The 17,863-nt window shown below is 34.2% G+C and overlaps 1 long non-coding RNA gene across 1 annotated transcript in view; it reads left to right on the top strand.

The window, feature by feature from the left end:
- Nucleotides 1-390: 390 nt before the first annotated feature.
- The window catches only part of LOC116665370, a 47,710-nt gene continuing 30,237 nt past the window's right edge, over nt 391-17,863 (top strand). Inside the window, exons 1-2 of the long non-coding RNA XR_004321962.1 lie at nt 391-473; nt 1,338-1,390. This is a non-coding gene — a long non-coding RNA (uncharacterized LOC116665370). The remainder of the gene's footprint in view (nt 474-1,337; nt 1,391-17,863) is intronic.

Below are 17,863 nucleotides of genomic sequence, written 5' to 3' on the forward strand. Positions count from 1 at the left end.
GGACAATCACTACCTGGAGCCTGGCAGGAGTATATAGGAAGGTCAGTCATGTGAGTAGGTGTAGGTAAAGCAAGCACTGGAGGAACAGAGGAGGCACAGAGAGCGAGAACAGCCAGCTTGGGTGGCCTAACCATACAGTACCCAATTATTCAATTAAAAACTAAATTGAGGGGTGGGGTATAGCGCAGGCTTAACATGCACAAGGTCCTGGATTCAATCCCCATGTTGGCAGCCTTAAGTGAGTAGGCCGTGGGACCCAGGCCAAAGTTCACAATAGCTTGCACCTGGTCAGAGGTTGATGTACGCATGCGCTGGTAGCATGAGTAAGCATTTTGAATACTACGCATGTGCCAGCATTATAAAAAGGACAAGTGCGCCACGCTGTGGGGTGGGGGTCATCTTGTTGAAGTAGAAGACAGTGTTGAGCGCCACCGCCGCCGCTGCCTCACACCACCTGCTTGTGCTGGAGTAAGGTACTGTTTCGCTCCATGTCTGCTCCTCCTGCAGTCTGTTTCCCGGCATGTCGGCTCCTCACGCATTTTTCCAGTTGGGCAGCTCACCTAGAATCCCTCTCCAGCCTGCCTCGGCTGACATCCCAGTACCTCCATTAAAAAAAAACCAAAAAACAAAAACACAAATTAGGTGTTGTTATGAAGGCATTTTGTAGATGCGGATAAGATCTACAATCAGTTAACTTTAAATAAGGGAGATTATCCTCAATAATCTGCGTGTAACTGATCCAATTAGTTGAAAGTCTTTAAGAGCAAACTGAAAATTCCGAGGAAGAAGAAATTCCATCACAGGATTGCAGTTCCTGCCCGAGAGTTTCCAGCTTGTGAGCTGGCCTTGCAAATTCCGAACTTCCTAGCCCCTGCGATCATGTAAACTAAATCCTTGAAATAAATTCATACACATATATATATGTTTGTTGGTTCTGTTTCTACTCATTTTGTACTATTGGTTCTGTTTCTTGGAGCAACCTGATACAGAATTTAGTTTTTTAATTTAATATTTGGCCTGGAAGCAACTGACATAGTAATAGCCTCTCTGGCATTAGCTCAGTGCCTTGAAAATTAATTTATAGAACACACCTGCAAATGCTAGTCTGCCAGTCATCAATTATCCAGTCCGGAAGACAGCTGAGAGAACCTAGTCTTTGTTTTAGGGTAAGTGGTCCAAACCTCTTGTCCAGCTGATACACGTATCATCATCTATATAATTAGAGCATGTCTCTGATACTCCTGTTTTTAATATGTACCTCTAGATTTGCCAGTTCCTTCAGAAGATAATTACCATCTCTATTTTTGAATCAGTTTTTTTTTCACTCCATACTGCAGGTCACAGTGCTGCATTTCAGACATGGGAGCCACAGCCTGATCAATTCCACTAGGTAGGTCTGGCATTTTCTGATCCACAGCAAATAACAGCCTTGCCATGACGTGGTTCTTATACTACGTCATGATTCATTAGTTGCATGTTGAATAAAATGCTAGCGCTGTCAACTGTCTCTTACTTAATATAGATTTGTGGTGTTTATCTTTCACAGTATTCTATAAATAAAAAGGCCTATTTGATTGAGTCTTTATATAAGGTATTCTAAGTTATCAATTGTCCAATTATTATAATGAAGTAAAATATGCATTACTAGTAACACTACCATTTAGTGTTTCAATTTAATAGATTGAGTTTAGATTCAGAAAGCCCTCAATTTAAAATGTTAGAGATACCACTGTTAACCTCATTGATTATATAAGACTGTAGGTGTGTGGTTCCATTTGATAGAATGTCAGGTGTTGGATAACTTGCTATGTTATTGTAACTCAATTAAAATAATGAATCATTAGATTCTATAACCAAGACAGAGGACTAGAGAATGAACAACACTCCAGAGTCCTGGCTTCATTCCCAGCTCAGTCAATATCTATTACAAATAATCTCACCTGCCTATTTCATTTTCTCCATCCATATATCACAAATGCTTAGAGTTACCAAGTTAAGCCCTCAGAGCAAGTTGTAAAAATTAATAAGTTAATGGTTTTAAAGCAGTTTGTAAATCCTCAATCATAACTTACCATGCAAGGGTTATGATTATGTAGTTACTATTTAAGTAAACAACATAAAATCACATTTAATCTTGAAATAACTGAGCAGATAGGACTGCCATTGTAACACACACACATAATGGCTAGCTTTTTATTTGCATATTTCTGAGACACATTTGAAAGACATAAAAAGGCAATGATTTGCATGTGTTAGCACAAGGTGAAAATGAGAATAAATTCATTATTTGCAAATTTGAGGTCATTACCTGATGGAAGAAAGTTACCTGACATAAGTCAAAATCCGATACAGAATTTAGCATTTGTCTGCAGGACTAATGCTTTAAACTATCTACCAATAGTCCCATAAAAATTCTACTTCTCTCAGGAAAATGTACCTTCAGTTTCATGAAAAACTTCAATGATTATTAAAGCTGATGACCTTTCACATTCAGGTTCCCAAGTATAAAATCCTTGACTTCTTTCACATCAGGCCATAGACCAGCATGCCTCTTCACAGGCTATCATTTTCTTTCTTACAACTAATTTAATTGGATAATTTTTAGTAATATGGGATGAGAGATACTTCAATCAAAAAAGATAAAAGTTTTAAAGTTAAAAAAAAAGCATGACCTTTAAAAGTATTAGAAGGGAAGAAATCTTTGGGAAGGAATTTGTAAGAAACATTATACAAATTGCATTAAAAGATTTAGATAAAAGAAATGTTCATGAGAGAGAATTTTTTTTACAAAGTGGAAAACTGCAGTAAACCCAAATAAGTGACAAAAGAGTAAAAATGAATTAGGTTTTGTGCATATAAAAATTGCTGTACAGCTATTAAGTTGCTGATTTTTTAATACTTTCATACTGTGAAATGCTTAAATGTGTTACTATATAAAAAGTACAGGATACAAAATAGGATAGTCCATAATTTAAAAAAATATTTATGATATAGAAGAGCAACTGTGAGGAAATAAACCAGAAATGACAGTGAAATTATCAAAAATTTTTATTTTCTTTTTTATTCATCTTTAGATTTTTCTGTTTTATTTTTCAAACATTCTTTGTTTCTATAACATCTCGAGGAAAACCCATAAATTTGTGATGTGTCCATGTTCATCAAAATTTCTGCTTTATTTTTATGATGCCATTTTGATAATCAGTTTATGTATTTTCATTTAAAATGATGTCTTTAGCTTTCTGTTCACTTAAAACTTTTAAATACCTCTCACTTCTGTGCTTCAGGAAGCCTGAGAATTTCCTAAAGTCATCAAAATTAAAACAATGTATAAATGAGCGATTTTTGATCTATGACATCTTGCTCTCCTATTCTCTAACAACTTACAAAATAAATTATTCCAGAGATGTGTATTGACCTCCTACTATATTCCAGTTGCTATACATCAAAACTAAATTCTCTAGATTTTTGCTTGACTGATTTAAAATATATTTGAGAATGTTGTGGTATTCCTTGTAATTTGTTCTAAAACATGTTTTTAATCTGCAATCGTAGATACTTAGATTGGCTTCTCAGGCTTTATTTCACATATCTTCTATTTGAAGAAGTCGGAAAGCCAAACGTTGTATTTCAGACTTTCAGGTAGCTCAAATTCTACTAATTAGATACACTTCCACAAAAGCTGGAAAGAGCAAATGAGGTGGAGGTAATCCTGTGATTACTGGCTCCCACCACTGGTTAGGAAGGCCATGCTTTCCCTGTAGTAGGTTCCATTACCCATTTTCAAGAAACAGTACAGTGACTTGACTTGAACCCTAATCCCTAGCTCCCAGGATTAGGTGTCTGTTCTCTGACACCCTTGTGTCTAGAGACTGTCGTGAGGCTGACCACAACTTCAGACCTAGTCTGGTATAACTGGTGGTTACATCAGGCATGGTGGCTCCCTAGTGGGTCAGTTTTGTATTATTTTGGGAGTCATTCCAAGAACCTCAGCCTAGAAACTGCTGGTTTATCCCACCTAGCAATTTTGCAAAGCACTTGAATCCCTGTGTTTTATAATGCTGTGTTCAAGTATCTAATATCTAGAGTGGTTTCTGTCTCCAACATTAAACTCTGCCTGATTATTTTATTTAGCTATTTTACCCATAATATTCACTGAAATACGTAACAACAAAAATTGAAAATGAAACCAAACAAAAATTTTTTTTCAGAAGTCCTCCTTATCTTCATAGTTAAGATCTGTATTTATTAAAATGTCTACTTGAGGTATATTTTCAATCTCTAATTTTAGACAGATAGATGGATAGATAGGTAGAAAACAGTCTCCTGTATCATGAATATAATAATCCTAAAGACACCAAACTTCATGCAAACAGTTTCATAATTCAAAATTATGCCCTATGATAAACATGCAAACAGTTTCATAATTCAAAATTATGCCCCAGTATTCAGTCCCACTGGAAAACTACTTTCTTTGGTCTTTGGAGATTTATGGTTGCTGAATTATCTACTAAAATATTTTAACGTCAGTAAATGCAGCTAGTCATAAAGTAAATGCCAGCGAAATACAAGAGGCTATTTGAAATACTCCGTATATTAATAATCCTAAAAAGTCAAAGATCCTTACGCACATAAGTTACATAGAGAGCTTGTAGAGTTAATAACCAAGTTAAGTACATGTATTGGCCAACAAATCAAGATTTCTATCCAAAGAAAATATATATTTCTTTTTCAATTTTTAATGTTAGTATTTTAAGAAACAATAGATTTTAATCCTCACCACCCTATCAATTAACTTTCAATTCGTTACTTAGAAAGAGTAGTACTATGCACAAAGATTGACTTGTGAAAATACTATTGTCATGTGGTTTGATCAATCAGAAATTTAAAATTATTTGCATACATTTCAGTTATAAATCAAAAAGGAAGCCAAATGCATAAAAGCCAACAGTGTAAACATCAACTGAACTGATATCAATGCATAAAATAGTAGTCTTAAAATAAAAATCATTTTCAAATGTCCATTGTGTAAATTCAAAAGTGAAATTTATAAGCAACTGCTGATTCATTTTCAATCCAAATGTTAGCTGGTATTTAAAGACTCTAGCATCTATGAAACTTCTTTCTAAAGATTATCACTTAATCTCTCCCCAGAATTAAGTTTCACTAATGTAATGATGTATTTAAAGAAGTATAAATTTCATTAAATCTGAATTATTATATGACTGTCTGACTGCAAACCTAAACTAACTCAAACTAACTTAGAAAAATTGTTTACAGTCAGTTACCATATGGACTCCAGGGGTGAATTTTGGAGTTAAAATTCACCAGATAAAATCAAGGACAAGAAAGTCAATAAATAAGCCTGCTGTCTTCATTGCCTGCTTGTAGCTTACTGGAATAGCCTCCCAACTGGTCCTTTTCTACCCTTCTCCAACTACATTCTGTCATCTGTTACCCATGCAGCAACCAATGTCATAAGTGAAATGTCACAAATGAAATCATGTCCTTACTTTCCTCAGGATCTTCCAGAGATTTTCCATCTCATTCAAGTAAAGGCCACATTTCTTCTGTGGCCTCTAAGAACCATTTAATGATCTCTCTGATCTCATTCCCCACTCAACCGAAACTACATCGCCATCCTTGTCTCATACATGGCAATCACTGAAACTGTTAGGTATTATGTATCTCATTCTCTTAAATACTGTACCTATTCCAATTTAGTTTATATTCCACGATTAACAGATTATAAGTTGTTTTCAGTTTTCCACTGTTACAGTAAATCCATGTTCATGGCATGCATGTGTGCTGTTTTCCTTAGGGTATATTACAGGAAGTAAGATTGCTAGCTTGCAGGGAATGCTCAATTTAAATTGTAAAAGATACTGCTTTTCGAAGTAACTGAACCAATTCATACCCACCTGCACTATGAGAGTTCCTCCTTTCATACACTCTTACCAATACTTGATATTGTAAAACTTCTTAATCTTTGCCAATGAAAAGAATGAGAGGTGATGTCATATTATTAATTTAATTTTACCTCATTCTTGCTCTGTAACTTGCTCACTTGTCCATTTTTCTAATTTTTTATGTTTATTAGGAATTCAGTACCTGTAATTGAGTACTATTCTTTTTTGTCATGTATATTAAAATATTACCCCCATCTACCTATCTTTTCACCTATTCTACAGTGGCCTCTGTCATGTTCTTTTACTTTAGATGTAATTAACTGTGTTAATCTCCATTGTGTGTTTTGCTTGTATGTATTTTATGTTGGAGACAGTATTCTCTATTACTGTCTTCTAATAAATATACTGATTTTTGTTGATGGTCTTTAATACATTTAGAATTTATTTTTGTGAAAGGTGGGAGATAGTGATTTGAGCTTACTCATTTTTAAATGGATAATGAATTATGCTAAATTGACTTACCAAATAATCCACCATTTCCTGCTGACTTTATACACCAATTTTATCATCTACATTTCCGCTGTATAAAAGTTTCCACTTTTAGTTTTTATTGATTGTGTTGCATTGAATTTTTATTTACTCCTATTGTAACACCACTCCATTTTACTTATTATGGCTTTATTATACATACAGTACTTTATATGTATTTGGTTATCTGCAAGGGAAAATTTCCCTTTTACATTTCCTTCTAAACATTTTCTTGACTTCTGAATTTAAATTTCTAAGACATCATCTATGTATAATTTGTGACTGTATCAAATTTGTAACTTAGTTTTGGCTTTATAACATTGAGTGTTTCTACTCAAGTTCATAGTATACTTTTTCATTTATCTAGATGTTTTTCACTGTCCTCAAGTAAAGTTATAACATTTTCTCCATTAAATTCTTTCATAGTACAAGATCACAAGAAGGATAATTCTAATCGTATCTTGTAAATCAACTCAGAAAAGTCAACAATAAGATACGTCTTAAAAATAATAATTTGGGCATAGATGTAAGAAGACTAAGTCATTTGTATGGGAAAGGAAATCAGGCTAATGTTAGATTTCTTTACAGCAACAATTCATACCCATTTAATAAAATGATGTAATTCATAATTGCATTCATGATGCTCAAAGGAAGAAAAGTATCAATCAAGAATTTTATATACTATTAAGTTGATTTTCAAGCATAAAAGCCATAAGCAAGTAGTTGTAAATTTGTAAGAACATAGATTTTTATGACCAGTAAGATGTTACAAAGGTAAAATCAGTACAAAAGTCTAACTGAAATCCTGTGCACTTAACTAATAAACTATAAAGAGAAAAGTCAAAGCCAAACTTATTTAAAGATGTAGGAATGATTTATGAGGTCACACCATGGACTGATATTCAATTTGGCATCATTGGCTGTAATTCTAAGACTACACCTTTAACGTGGGCAGCCTTTTTGCAGATACAAGTGTACAGATGGTTTCAAAAGGGCCTTGCAGAGGCCTGGTGTGTAGATGGTTCAGCCAAAACCCATACCCGTGAGTCTACAAATAACTTATGCAACTCTCATCTCTTCTTGGGAGAGTGACATTTTCTTGATCTATTAATAGGTTCTTAATAGCTTAACAAGTGTTCCCATCCAATTATTCTTCAAATAAAGTCTAGATTAGAAAAAAATAAAGTTGTTTTATTCAGAAAAGTTCACAGATAAGACTAATAGATTAAATTATGTAATAAGATAAAATTATTTGTGAAGAATTATAATTTTCCAGCAATGACTTGGTATAATGGGGGACTATAGAAGTAATAGAAGTATTCCAAATCTAAATAAGGAAGAGACTTTTAGTCTATAAAATCAGTGTACAAGAAGAATTGGAGAATTGTATCGACAACAAAGAAAATATAATTTTTAAAAAGACACTTGAAAATAGCATCAAAAACTGTAAGAAACCTAAGCTTATAGCTAACAAAAGTGTGCAAGGCCTTGTATAATAAACTTATAAAACTTTATTTTAAAAAACTTGAGGAAGACATACATAAATGGAGAACTCTTTTACATTTATATATTGGAAGATGCAATATTGTAATGATGTCAATTGTCCCCAAATTTCATCTCTAGATTCTACTACATTCTACTCAACATCCCTACAGAGTTTTTCATGGAATTTGACAAAATGATGTAAGAGTAAAAAGCTAAGAATAACCAAGATAAAAATAACCCTTAAAGTTGGGAAATGATACTGGTATAAGCAATATTGTTTCCCTTATGCCAAAGTCAAAGCTAATTATAATTCTTTAATAATTTAAAATTGTGATATTTACACAGAGTTTGAGAAAATAATCAGAGAAAATAGTAAGTAAAGCTTAGAAAGAGACTCATACAAATTAGAAACTATGACAAAGAGATATTACAGATCAATGAGAAAATAAATGAACAATTATAGACAAGCTGAGTCTTTTTATGATGTTTGCTTTGTCTTGAGTATTTTTCTTGCCTTTTGTCATGACATAATTTTAGGATGAAAGGCAGACGTTTTGTATAGAGTAGTAAGAATTGAGATGAGTAGTCCTCTAGTCTGAGGATTTATGTTAATCATGGTAAGAGTTGAGCTTTGTTTAATATTTGCTGTAGCTTCAAGTGCTAAAAGGTTAAAATCCCTCTAGTGTCCTCAAGTTTATCTCCCCTACGTTAGTTTGCTGGGGGGACGATAACAAAGTACTGCAGGCAGGATGGCTTAAACAACGAGTATTTTCTTACAATTCTGGAGGCTAGAGGTCCAAGGTAAAGGTGTCTGCAGGATCGATTTTTTCCTAAGGTCTCTCTCCTTGGCTTTTTGATGGCCACCTTTCTCCCATATCTTCAAATGATCTTCTCTATGTGTTCATGTGTCCTAATCTCTTTGTATAAAGACACCAGTAATACTGGATGAGGGTCTACCTAGATTGCCTCCTTTCACCTTCATTACCTCTTTAAAGGCCCTATCTTTGAATCAGTCACATTCTGAGGTGCTGGGTTTGTCTTACTTCAACATACAAACTGGCGGGAAGCGGGGCAGACCATTCAGCGGATAGGCTCCCTCTAGACTTTTGTTTCTTCTAAATACTTCCAGAGACAGTCTGTGTCTTGTAGTTTGTTCAGCTATAATCCACTGTCCCTGGAGCCTGTTGGTGGTGTGGTAAGGTGTGGAGGGGGAGCAGTGTTCTATAATCTTCTAATTAAGTCTCAGTCTTTAAGTAACTTTGTGTCTCTGGCCAGTGACCATCACAAGTTTTTCTTTATCACGCCTTCCTCTTTCAGTGAGACTAGGAAGCTCAAGAGGGCTGAAATGAGAAGAATGCCCTTTTCCCATGGCTCCTTGAATAGACTCCAATAGTCATTTCCCCCAAGAGAGTACAGTGTTGTGATGGGGAAAACTATGGGTCTATTTCACAAAGTTTATTCTACCTCTACCTCTGCAGGAACTAAGCGGGGATGTTTCTCTGATTTTCACTGTTAATAACTGGTGGGGTTTTTTTTCGAGTTAAAGCCCTTGAAAATATGAACTCCCCACCCTGCTGCCACCAACACTAAGGCTTCAGGAGTTTCTTGCTTTCACACTAATCCATACTGAGCTTCAAGCAATTTGTCAACATTACCATTTCAGGATTTCTACCTATTTATAGCTCCAGCAGCTTCTGTCCAGATAAGCAGACTCCAGCTGTGATTCTTTGGATTTGCCCTTCTCTCCAGATTTTAGGGTGATGCCCTGCAGCCTCAATTCTTTGATGGGCTCAAAAAAAAGTCAGCTTCAGTGTGTCTGGCTTTTTCTTGTTGTAGAGACGGAACTGATGATGTCTAAACACCTTACATGTTGAAAAAGAAACCAAATCCCCTAATTAACTTTTTATTTACAATTCAGAGGTTATTTCCCAGTCTTCATCTTCCTTGATATCTCTGAGGCTTTCACTGGGTGATCCTTTCCTCCTCCAGTGCCTGTCTATAAACTGTTCGCTGTCTGCAATGAGATAAGGAGCTTGCAGCAGAATGTAAATCTACTACATCAGTAAGCACATGGGTTGCTTAGCTGACATTCATTTTTTTACAGCAAGGCTTCCTTGATGTAGAGGGAGAGTGTCCTACACTCTTGTATAAGTCCCCTGCCCCATTAGGGACTCGTTCACTACCAGTTTGCTGATTGGCTACTTAAAGCAGTGCCACTGAGCCTGATAGCCGGACATATATTTTCTATACTGCTACCTGCGTTACGGAAAATAGGGCATACAAATTCCCAGTCCTTACATCTCTCTTGATGTGTTTGTTCTCTGATTCTGATGTATAGGCCATCTTCCAAGCCATATACACCAGCCTGAGAAGCTCAAGAGGGCTGGTGGTCCAGCTCCAGGGCCAACATTCATTGTTCTTTTCATATGTATTCTAAGATAATACATTTCTCAAACTGCTTAATTGATGAAATGAGTATTCTTTTTCTGTCTGAATGAGAAATTCCTGATATTTTGTTGGCAGGACTCAGTGTTATAGCCTATATATTTAATATTTAAAATTAAAACTATGTAAGTGATGTTGTATATTTTAACCACAGTCAAAATACATGCTGAATTTATATCTTAAGATAGTGTAAAAAGTTGTAAGCTCATGGATTTGTTAACATATTTATGAAATATTAGTAAATATTATTAGTCAATTATTCTCTTGCCTTTATAACCTAAGAATTTTATTATGATATACCTGGAGCTATCAAACAGTTTCAATATTCTAGAACATTCATTTTATCATTGCTATTATATATTGCTAAAAACAATATAAGCAACCAAGTAAGTAAAAATATTCTAACCTTCTAAACTAAAAATGTCTGATAGAATCTGGAATATTTCCCAGAAAGAATCCATTGAATGCAGGTTACCATGGTGATTAGCAAAAATGTGGAATGAAGTTCATTTTGTGATAATTGCTACATATTTGCAGCTGAAGTGCATCTTTCAGTTTCAGTCTCAGACTTTGAGACCATAATAATAGCTGTAGAATCTAAGTTGTATATTTAAACCTGTAATATTGTGCAGGGGCATGTTTCATTCTGTGGAGATTCTTTTTTTGTGGTGACCGACATGGTAATCTTTAAAAGCTTATCCCTATTTATTGGGATTTCCATATATGGTTCATTGAGATTATGTTTGATTGATTCTTAAAAAAAAATAGAATTTATAATGTCCCCAGATCAATTTAAAGATAAAAGGAAAGCATTTTATTTTAAAATCCTCTCCCTTTAGGGAGAAAGCTGAATTTATTTTTGAGGCAGCTGAGTGCTCCTGCTTTGTAATTATTTCTGAAGAAGTTCATGGTCTAATGCCAACTGTTGTGGATTAATAATAAGTTTTGAAAAATGTTGCCAAAATCAGAAAGTTGGTGCTTTGAAAGCCATTTTAACTCTTTGGAGCTAAGTGAAAATTAAATATAAACTGTAGCAAATTGCTGGGGGATCAGTATGTGATATTGTAATTATATAAATAAAGTCAGTCAAAGATTCTTAATAATAGGTACAAAATAGCAATGTCAAATTCACTTTGTAGTAAATACTACTTCAAGTTTGTGAAATGTTTTGATTTTAGTGTCTGTTTTTTCTTAATTCTTACAACCCTCTGAATAAAAATAATATTGAAAATAAAAATAATAACATTCATTGAGAACTTACTATGTCACAGACATGATTCTACATATACTGACTCATTTAGTCCTCAGTAATACTGAGAAGTAGATCATTATTGTTATTATCTTCATTTTATGGATGATGAAATCAAGCCACAGAGAAATGAAGCGATTTTCCTGATGTCACACAGGGTAGGACAGAGCGAGGAATCATACTCAGAGATGCTGACTCTGACTGTATACTATCCTGCTGATCTGAAATTTTTTCTTCTCAATTTATAGAACCCAAAATTAAAGGCTCAAACAAGCCAAGTACCATCAACGTTACATAGTTATCAAATGGCTGAAATGGAGCCGAACTTTGTTTTCTAAATCTATCACTTCATCACAGCTTATGGTCTTCCTTGACTGAAATTCAAAAATAATGTCCTCTACCTGGCTAGTTGGGAAATAAAACAAGCTTAGTTCAAACTGCTTGTTACAGGTATAACCTTCTGACTGGACTCCCCTATGTCATAAGTATATCATATTTGCCCTTTCCATATATTAAACATACAAAATGTAGTATTTATTTATTGTAGTAATTCATATCTCAGGAGACTAAAGGGAGGAAGTGTTATCTGCTATATAGTTATGTATCACTGATGTATTAGCAATGATTATGTATGAGATATATCACCAATATATAAGGATTAAAACCTCAAATAACCAGTTTGCCATTATTAACAACTAGTTCACCACTTAGCATTTCTTATTTTAAAAATTTTGCCTGAAAGTAAAAGGAATGACCTTTCACTATTGAGAAACCTATGGGAGTCAGCCTATACATGTCATAAGGAATTTTCAGTCTGATTGTAATAGTCCTTTGAAAATTAAGAAAAAATGAAAGGAAAGTGTAGCATTGCATAGCTTCAGAGGGCTGAGAAACTAACTTCTTCATGTGATTAGCAGAATGAGGAAGGAAGAATATTAGAATACCTAAGTCTGATCTCTAATAAGCAGCATGGAAGTAACCTTACCCACAAAGTGGTTCAAAAGTCTGGCATTGTGTGTGTGTGTGTGTGTGAAATAGAAGAAATGGAAAGTCATGTCCAAATTTTTAAAACATCAAAACAAAGATAAACAAACAAATCAGAAAAAGGCTGTATGTCATCCCAATCTAGTAAAATGGTCTACAACAGGACGATACAAGGGTCCTGACTGAGAAAAGCAGTTACAGGGCTCCTAGGCGAACCAGAGGACCTGAGCCTTGTGACTCTGGCAGACATATCTAAATACTTCAAATACATTTTTATGTTGTTTTAAATTTTAGGTTAAAGTCAATAATAATCACACACAAGTAATAATTTTTGACTCTGCAATATATTTCATGACATTAAAAGAACAAAGCACTACTAAAACAGCCTCCCTCACAGGTGCTCTATCAGGGATAGCTCATCCAGCATCTATTTAAGGATGTCTGTTTACTTTCTGCTCATGATTATATTTGCATATATCCTAGCAGCATAATTATTTGGCCATATTTAAGAAGAAAATTAGTGTATTAGAACAAAATATGATAAACGTGTTTTTACTGATATTAAATATTTTTATAAAATTAAATTACAGCAACGTGCATAATAGTAGTGAATTTTGATAACTCAAATTAAATACTAAGGTTCAGAATCCTTAATCTTCACAGTGAAATAATTGCAAATGGGAACTCTTTTTAGTACTGACATAATAAATACTTTACCTTTGAGAGTGCTGTGATTGCCTTATCATTAGTGAAGTAATAGGTTAGCCAGTTACTAAATGTCAATCAAAGTCTATGAAACATTTTACAAATTAGTCCTCACTGATATATAAGGATTAAAACTCCCAAATTATAAATTTGTCATTATTAATAACTAGTTGTCTACTTAGCATATCGTTTTTTAATTTTGGTTGTTTATACCCAAAAAATCATTATTGGGCATTGCAATTAGACAAATTATGAAGATTCTTTAGGAGGATTGATTAATATGAAATTCTTTCTGCTTTTATAGTGCCCATTGAGCAAGAATATATTAATTCCTTAGGTTTGGGAAGTACAGGATACACTTTACATTGGCTGAGAAAATAATACAGACTGTTGTTACTCCTCAAATTTGCCAATGACATTTTAATATATAATGTTCCCTATAAAACACATTAAAATACAACTGAACATGTTAAGGAATGACTTCAAATGCTTAAGACATTCAATAAATACAGAGCAGAAATTATGAAGTTATTAAGGTTAATTTCACTACTAAAATAACATGCACCATTGAATGCCTCCTTATATTATTAGCCTATCTAGATGAAGTTGCAAGATTTTTTTCACAGCCCAAGATTTATTGCTGATGTCACAGATAATAAAGTACAACAAATCCTTGTCAGATTGTAGCTAGTGGGAGGTCTCCAGACCCACCCATTAGCTGCATGAGTCATTCCCACACGCCCATCTCACAAAGCTGTGATTCAAGTCTGTGCCTCATCAGAATCGCAAGTGAGTGTGTATCACCAGCCTACTGTTCTCAGGAATAGAAACGCCAAGTGTTAAACTGGCATATGATAAATACATGTTTATAATTGAGACGGTTTCAAAAGAAAAATGATATTCTTTCTGAGCATAAATAATTTAGTTGGCAGAAAGAAGGCTTTCATGAAATACTAAAAACAAACATCATCCAAATTACTACAAAAGTGTAGTACGCATTAAATAGTTCTCTTTCTCCTGTGAGTTTTCTTAAAAAATCGCCTCCTCTGTTAAGTGTTCCTGACTTCCCTCTAAACAAATTAATCACTTCTTCCAGTCTGAATATGTTTCCTTAGCACATCTCAGTATCGGTTTCATATTTTATCTTACTGTGTCTACCCTCAGAATTTGAGAATGTCAACCAGCACAGTAATGTTGTCATATTCATCTTTGTATTTCCTAGTACATTGCCTGAATGTATCACTGCCTATCAGATTGAGTCATTCACAGCAAGCTCTACTGGGTATAGGTTATTAGGCATAAATAATTTTCCTGCCCCTATTTAGTCCAAGAAGATAGTTAGGTGTTGTCTGTAGATTCAGAGTATAAATAGTGGTGTTTAAATACATTTTGCTCAGTTTATCACACTCTCTGGATACCCTGCACACAGATACACAGAAAGATGATATGTATGTCAGAAGAGTATATGTCGATATGGCAGTAGAAGATTCCCTTCAAGAGGAGATGCTGATAGTTTATCTTTGTTTTCTGGTTTCTCTCTAGATGAAAGATTTGCATGTTTGCACTTTCACAGAAGACATAGTACTGTGGCATATTTCATTCTTCACTGTGGATTTATGTATTATGTTTCATTTTCTGTCATGATTCAGACAGTTAGATTTTTTTCCCTTCTGTGACTTCCACATGTCAAGTTGTGATAGCAGGAAGCATTTAGATTCTCCCCGACTATTATCCACCCCCTCACCGGTACCTGCTGATTGCTAGGAAAGAGTGACGGTCTGGACCCACTAAAGCACAAAGGTCAGACACACTCTCTACTACTGAGTCCTGACACTAGGTCCTTAATCAGTAGAGATTAACTGTCATGATTTAATGATTTCTTGTAGTTTTTAAAAATAAAACTACTCATCAGAGAGGAATTCTTACTATGAACAAATTGATCAGAATACTTCTTTTCTGGATTGAAGGAAACTTTGAACTTCCTCAACAGGCTTGTCACAGGAGGAGAGCGTGAATGATGCAATTCATCCTTATCTTCCTGACCTCATGCACTGATTAATTCTGCCATGTGGTTATTTTTAAAGCATCATTAAGAAGAAGAGTTCCAACTGATCCCTTTTCAGTATGTTTTTCCATTATACTTATCATAGCAGGTAGCATTTTGTTACACTAAATGAAAAAAATGTAATAATTACCATTTCATCAACCAATGAAATATTTGCCCTTTCTCTTTGAAATGCTGAAGGATTTCCCCCTGGAATTTTTATTGTAACAGACATGTAATTCTGAGATGATTTTTAGTAAAGAAAGTTTTTATTTTAAACTCCAGAATTTTGACGCTTCATTTACCAACTATTCAGAAATCCTGCTGAGTTGGCACTTGCTTGGCAGCCTAGATGCAGTGGCACTATTGTAGAACCACTTAGCTAATTTAGAGAGTTGTACAGTTTAATTCAACATGATATTTAAACAATATAGAAGCTTTTCAGAAAGAGGAAAATAACGAAGATCTGAATTTGTATCACGCTAAATTATACTAAATATTGATATAATGCCACACAAGCAGGGAGACTTTTGCTGTTTTTCTTGTCAACCCTCACGAGAATCAACATTATCTGTCATTTATTTCTTTGAACTATTTTCAACTTATGTTTTTCTTGGCTATGAAATAATAATTAATGAGCACTTTCTGGTTCCAGAAGTGTTGAAATGTATTTGGTTATTTTCAGAAATACTTTCTTAAAGCCTTCGTTTTCAAGATTAGCAGTAAGAAAAAAAAAGGAGTATGTGGGCTAATAACATAATTTACGTGGATGATAGATATTTGGATAGGGAGATCAATGTCATATAAAATAAAAATTTAAAGATATGTGTAATTTTATATTTAGTGATACAAATATTTTGTCAATTGTCGCTTCAGTAGGTTTAGAAGTTTGAGAAGTCTGAGAGAGAAATTTGCCTTTTTGACTATCCAAAGTTCTAATGGCAAATTGATTCAGATGGCCAATTAGCAGGAGGAAGAAAGACTACCAATTTTTTTTAACTGAAGCAGTATCTAAGTGACTTATTTGTCTAGTTATTAAAGACAAAAAAAAGCAGATGTTAGTTAAAATATTTGTATATTTGTTGATATTCTGTATAGCTTCTTCAGAGTTCTTAGTGACCTACCTAAGATGGCACATAGGTCTCTTCATAAACTCCAGTGATAATCCTGAAACAGGATCTTTACTGTGTACCAGAGTCACCTCAGTAAATAAATATGGAAACAGCTCGGGGTCTGAGAGTGTGATTTTTCTGATCCTAGGTGTTACCTGCTAGAAAGGTTGTGCAATTCTTTCTATATAAAAATCAAGAATATTTGTCAAGGCTGGTTGTGGGGATGGAGGTAAAGGTATAGAATGTTTTCTTATCTGATCTATAGATGTTGGAATCTGAAACTTATTTAACCATGGGTCTTGTCAAAAGTTAATAATTTTCCATCAGCAGTAAGATTAATCATAGATTTCTTTTGCATTTTGAAGCCTAGCTCAATAATGATGGAGTAATGTTAGTGGGAAAAAAATCACTGTTTTGAAATAGAAAATTTTATGAGACAGTAAGAGATTTATAAGCTGAACAGGTAATAAAAATGAGCTTAAAAAGATGAAAGAGCAGGAAGATCAGAACCATGATGCATATAACGGTAAAATCCATGAAAACGGATTATTTTGTAATTTAATCTTTTGCAAAAAAGAAAAAAATATATAGAAAACATTAAAATGGTTGTTTAAATTTCATGTGTGAAACAAAACAAGTTTGTTTTATATCTGAGTTTTATCCCTTCCATTTAATGCCATTGGCCCAGAGAAAGTCTGAGAACTAATAAGCTCTGGTAGAATTGCCTCTTACATACAAGTTACGAATTAACCACAAATAATAATAATGATATTTGACGTTTATTGAAGGGATACCGTGGGCTCTATATAATCACATTTGATCCTTGCAGAAACCTTATGATGTAAGTATTGTTTTATTGATGAAGAAATTGAAGCTCAGGGAGATTGTTACTGACAGGCAGTAAATGACGGAGATAGGAACCAAAATAGATCTAGAGTTCATGTTCCTAAGCTACACAAGTCTGACTCTTCTAAGCAATATCTTTGAATCAACTGCTACAATAGGAAAAAAACAATTGAAATAAGCTCTAGAAGAGCAAGAGTGGAAGATAAGGAGCCAGTTAGGAGACTATTTTGTGGTTAGACCAGGCAGGGATAAAAATGGTTGAGACTAGGGTGGTAGTAGGGAAGGCAGTGAACGTTTATCAGGTGTAGAATACATTTTGAAGATGAAACCAAAAGGATGTGCTGCTTAAACGTAAGTGAGAGCAATAGAAAAGTAAGAAAGAAATTTAAGTCCAAGATAATATTTTTAGACTGGGATTTATGATGCAGTTTCCTGAGATGAGAGCATTTGGGGAAAAGCATGTTTGGTGGAGGAGGTTGACCATCATGAGATGAAGATGATTAAATATCCAAATGGCTATGTCAGCTAGATCTAAAAGTCTGGGGTCTTGGGGAATGGT

Source organism: Camelus ferus, chromosome 8 (assembly GCF_009834535.1).
Source record: "Camelus ferus isolate YT-003-E chromosome 8, BCGSAC_Cfer_1.0, whole genome shotgun sequence".
NCBI lineage: Eukaryota > Metazoa > Chordata > Mammalia > Artiodactyla > Camelidae > Camelus > Camelus ferus.